Source organism: Amblyomma mixtum, chromosome 1 (genome assembly GCF_055824585.1).
Source record: "Amblyomma mixtum isolate Tamu chromosome 1, ASM5582458v1, whole genome shotgun sequence".
Classification (NCBI taxonomy): domain Eukaryota; kingdom Metazoa; phylum Arthropoda; class Arachnida; order Ixodida; family Ixodidae; genus Amblyomma; species Amblyomma mixtum.
The window spans coordinates 321,479,668-321,485,667 of NC_143012.1; positions in this window are offsets into that span (position 1 = coordinate 321,479,668).

Below are 6,000 nucleotides of genomic sequence, written 5' to 3' on the forward strand. Positions count from 1 at the left end.
ACTCCTAGATGCTGATGGAGAACCAATCAAAAGCGATGACTGTGCGACCGCGCTCAACAATTACTTTACGTCAGTTTTTTCCGCTGCTAACATTACTGCTAATGAGCACATTCCAGGAATCTCACTCTCAGAAATGCCTAAAATCGAAATTAACCCTGATGGTGTATCAAAGCTTATTGCCTCACTGAAAATATCTACATCTGCCGGCTGCGATCAAATTAACAGTAAGCTACTAAAAAATACCATTTCATTGTCTAGCCAGGTACTGCATCTAATTTTTGCGCAATCCTTAGATACCGGGGTTGTCCCCGACGATTGGAAAAAAGCTCAAATTACACCCATATTTAAAGCGGATGACCGCACGTGCCCTAACAACTATCGTCCCATTTCCCTCACTAGTATACCGTCTAAACTACTTGAGCACATTATTTTTTCCAATCTTATGACCCACCTAGAATCAATGAACTTTTTCTATCCGAATCAACACGGCTTCCGCAAGCAGCTGTCATGTGAGACCCAGCTCACCGAATTCACCCACGACATTCTACAATACTTAGATAACCTTGTCCAGATCGACGCTATCTTTCTCGACTTTTCAAAAGCATTTGATCGTGTTTCCCATAATCTTCTTCTTTTTAAGTTGTCATCGCTCGGCATTCCACAAACTTTGCTCTCCTGGCTAGAGCACTTCCTTAAAGGACGTAAGCAGTTCACCTGTGTTAATAACTGTCGCTCAGCGTTTACCGACGTAACATCCGGCGTACCTCAAGGTGCAGGCTTATCACCTCTTTTATTCCTCATCTACATCAATGACCTACCGATCAACATAAAATCCACGCTACGTTTATTCGCAGATGACTGCGTAATTTACAGCCCCATCCACGGCGCTAGCGCCATTGCCGCTCTTCAACAGGATCTAACCACTATCTCAGCGTGGTGTGACAAATGGCACATGCCTCTTAATCTAAATAAATGCCAATCCATATCATTCTCCCGCAAAAACACACTTATTGATAGCACTTACAACATAAAATCGGTCGCCGTCACCAGAACATCATCTTATAAATACCTAGGAGTACACATCACATCATCGCTGTCATGGACAACACACATTCAGACCATCTGTTCCAAAGCATCACGCACACTTGGTTTTCTCCGGCGCAATCTAACATCTGCATCACCTGAAGTAAAAAAGTTGGCATATATAACATTCGTACGTCCTAAATTGGAGTACGCGTCATCTGTCTGGCATCCATCACAATCGTATCTCATCTCAGACCTTGAAGCCATTCAAAATCGCGCCGCCCGTTTCATTACATCGCAGTACTCAAGAAATACCAGCGTAACATTACTAAAACGATCCCTCGGCCTTCAAACACTAGCAACTCGCCGTGTTATTTCCCGTCTATGCCTTTTTCACTCTTTCTTTTATCGCTCACCAAGACATTTGTTGCTGCAGCCACCCCCACGTACGTCATCCCGCCTAAACCACAGTAACCCAATCGCACGCATTAAAACCCGCACCTCCGCAATGAGCAGTTCGTTTTTTCCCGACGCCATAGTGCTCTGGAATGGCCTTCCCGACAACATAATAACATGCTCCGATCGCCGCCTTCTCCGCGAGAAACTGGCTAATTACTTCTCATAAACATATTCATACTGCGACACCGAAGTGCCAACTGTTCCTTGTTTTCTTTTTGTATGTTTATTTCTTGCTTTTAGTTTGTATATTATTGTACTCTTTTTGTACCCCGTGTATTTTCCCCCTTTCTTTTTTTTTGTGTGTTCTCTGCCACTACCCTCCAACCTGTATGTACGCCCCCCCTTATGTAATGCCTTCGGGCCTTTAAGGGACAAATAAATGAAATGAAATGGTGATTTCGGAACTCGAAGGCGCGGCGGACGCCAGTTAATGTGAAAATCGTCCGAATTGGGAAGCACTACAATTCAATTTATATTTAGCACAGTCGCTCTTCGAAGCCTCCCGCGGTATAAAAAAAAATGTTGTTTTCCGCAGAGAAATATAATCTGAGCGCATGGAGTGCGCAGGTAGCTCTGTGCGAACATGATGTCCGCTGATGACGCATTAAACAGCCTACAGTGCCAAATTCCAGTATTATACCACGGCATTCACTCTTCTGTTTCTTCGCTTTGCGCAAGTAAAGGAATAGACACCGCTAGCCACGGCAGTTACTTTTGCGTGCAACTAAGCAAAGAAAGTGCGTACCATATGGTGCAATACAGCAGGGTCGTTCGAATTTGCCGCTGTAGTCGCTGCAGCACGTTACCATAGAATGACCTGCATGTACCACAGAATAACATAGTTATTAAGCTATCGGGACTTCAACATTTGAGGTTAGCAAGGAAAGTATACTCCGAACCACACAAAAATCTGAACAGGGAGCACGGAGTCATCCTAAACAAATTGCAAATATCCAGTCAAACCCAATCAAATTCAGCTATATTTCCAAGTTCGTACGATCCGCACGGCGCCTTCCTGCGGTGAATTGGCTATAACTTATGTAACGTGGTACGGACATGCTAGAAAAATCCAGGTGTTCCAAGAATCAATAGCCCAGCAACTGAGGACTGGGAGGCAGCGCTGCCCAGCCCACATTCGGAAGACTACCTTTCGCTAATGAACCTGGCAAGAGCGGAGGCAGAAAAAAATGGGCTCCTGGAATGAGGTCCCACTCATCTGACTGCGATTTCCTCTATTCATTAAACGTCTCTCTCTCTCAAAAACTGATATTACATCATCTTGTGATCGGACATGAACTCCATCACGAGGGCAGGCCCTCGTGAGGGCTTCACTTGGCCAGGTGAGTGTGAGGGCGAGGATGAGGGAGGGCAGAGGTGGTGAGGTGAGGGTAGAGGAGGGAAGGATGTACGGGTTGAGAGTGAGGGCGTATAACAGAGTTCGTTCCTGCCCTGGCTTTTCTTTTAGTTTTCCGTACGGACCGCAGGCGAGAGCCGAGTTGAGGTTGTTTCAAGCCACAGGTGAGATCAGTCTTGCGGATTCTACTGGCAACTGCTCCACCGGCCGTGGTGGTGGTCCACAGATCAGCCACATACCTGAGACCCGGCAGATGATCTACATCGCTATACACACAATCACTCATAATAGTCAAATACTGCTGAATCCGCGATACATTAGTGGTGCGGGGAGTATACTTCAATTAGACTCATCTACACTCTGTAACCATCTGTATTTTTTTTGCTCGTGATCTAAGCCAAAAAGGCCGATAAGCGAGCAACATTATTTTTCTTCCTTTTTCTTTGCTCACACCAATATATGTCACCATCTTGAACCCGCGGTACTTACGTGGAGCGGAGAGTCCTCTCCTAAAGGACTCGCCTACTATCTGTTACCGTCTGGAGTGTCACGGGCAGGGAAACCTTGTTTTTCGTTCTTTTTATAGTCCCACAATAATTTTTGCCACCATCTTAAGCCCAGACCCGAGTCCTGGAGGAACTTTAAAAGTAGGCGTGACGACTAAAGGAAAGCTAAAGAACTATCTAAAGGCGAGCTAGGGTACAGACGCTTTCTTTGGACGACCTTTCTGCTGGACCTTACCATTGGACAGTCCTCCTTGTGTCGCAGGATGTTAACGGAGACTCTTCTCAGAAGCCTTCTTCCCCGCTCACGCCGCCCCCTACACGCGCCTGGCCGCGTGTGCGCAGCCGACAGGGGCTACACACGCAGCTACACAGTGGCGACCACTTCACAGAACTGGATGCCTGGCAGTTTCGTGTCGAACCCCGCGGCACTTTGGCGAGTCACTGCTCATAAAGAGTACCGGATCTTTCTCTCGGGTTCCTTCGCCAAGAGTGTTGGGATCTGGGGCTGCCATTTCTTCACCGTTTCTTTTCGTGTTATTGAAGCAGGGGGAAAACGATCTGTGCACCAAGCTTAAGCTCGAAACAGCCTTGCACATTCCTTGAATAAGAGCGAATATTCCAGGTTGAAAATATAGCCTTCAAAATTAACAGCGTCCCTTCGATCACCTTCACTGAAGGAGAAAACGCGTACCTTGCTGCTAACGGGGTGGTCACAAAACAAAAGTTGTTGTTAACCTCGTACAATTTCGAGTTTTTCGCTCCTTTGTTCCTGTCTTCCGTGCGTTGTTTGTTGCTTCGTCAGCCGTTGTTGTGACTATGAAGGGGGCTGTCCTTGCCTTTCGAGGGTTGTGTTTCAGACCGTTAGCTCTTATTAGGTCGTTCCTCATTTTCGCGCCTTCATCGCAGTCTTTGTCGGCATCCGCAACGGCACCTGTCAGCTGCCTCGGTTGGCAGGTGGCCAAGTGGAGAGGAAAAGATCCCTTTCCACTTTTCGGGAAGAGGATGGAGAGAAGAATTGGGAAAGAAAGAGGGAGAGAGGGTGACCTAGTGGCTTGAGCGTCCGCCTCCGGTGCGGGACGCGGTTGGATCGAATCCCACCGCCGGACGAGCGTCCCCTGGCCCGTCACCCGTTTCTTCTGTGCTGCCGAATTATCGCTGGTGGAGGCGATGAAAATGCGTACGCTTAGCTAAGTACGCGCAGTTCAGCACTTCTAGTATTCCCTTTGCATAATATTCACCTAACGAGCTTCGAATTTTCGCGACCTAGTCACGCACGCCAGCTAACGATCAAACATTCGTGCACACTCATAACCGTCCTGTGATTTCTAATGTTTCGGGGTCGTCCTTTTTCCCCGTTACTGCTTCATTTTTTCCCGCCTCATCCACTCCCCTTCCCTTTTCCCCCTCCCTTGTTCTTCCTCCGTTCTGCTTGGCGTGCGTTCGTTTTGCGGCCGAGGCAGCCGACGGCGGCAGAACTCGCTGGAACTTCACCTTGCGGCAGACGTCCTGGCCGTCATCCCACCCGGCCCATACTCAAAAATGTCAGACGGCAGGATTCCGCCTTCACGTCGGCCACCAGCCTGTGGCCGCGCTCTGCCAGGAGGAATATGTTCGTAGTCTCCCTCAGGAACGGCGAAATCTTCTTTCACGATATTAGCTCACTCAGGGATTGCCGTTCGTATTTGCCGCGCTCTCAACGCGTTGGCGAGATCATTGTAAACTGATGGATGGAGAATTGTGGCGATAACTGCGAAAGTGGACGTTTTTCGGGGTAAGCGGTTTCAGAGCAGCAGAAAACTCCTGCCGCTCGCTCTTCAGAATTTTGTCGAGGTGGGCCTTGTGCTGAGCAGACAATAGCTGCACAAAGGAGGTTTCCCAAACTTACGACGCCAATCACATAAGATGTAAGCTTACTGACACCTCGCCCGAGGGGCCACGTGATCTTCCGTACAGGCCACATATCTCAATTTCACAGACCTGGAACCGTAAAAGCAGCCACACACACAGCAAGGCACCTTTCCCTAGCATTCAAGCCCAACACCTGTGGGCACATGAACCAAAGGAAAACGGTGGGTTCCTTGTGGTGCCACGGTTTGAAGCACTGCTGCCAAACCAAGCTGGTTCTCTACTATCAGGCCACTGATGCAGAGGGTCTGAGAGCATGCAGCGTAGTTGCTTCTTTGAGCCAGAGGAATGCAAGTCATTTCATTTTACAGGCTGTAGGCAGTTTTGCTACTAAAGAAAAAACGTGCAATTAGGGAAAGAAAGTTTAACACCATCTTTCATCAACTCAAATACAAGCACCATTCTTGTTATTCCGAGAAAAAGAAAGTTCCTTGGCATGTCTTTACTTCCACCAAACATTCATGCAATTAGTCCATACTACCATCACACTACCACCACAGACAGAGTATCAGCTTCGTTTTGCTGCTTTAAAACGATTCCACTCAGTATTTTCGAAAACGCCTTATTTTGACAAAGAGGGGACTCGAAGCAATGTGATGCAACTATCTGCTCAAAGTGTTAAAAAAACTCCCAGAGTTGCTTTTTTAACTATCTAATGTTGTCGAATGTGCATGAAGGACATTTTACCAGCCCAACATGTTATTACACATTTAACATACATAATATACATCCTGTCAGCACAAGTGGCACAGA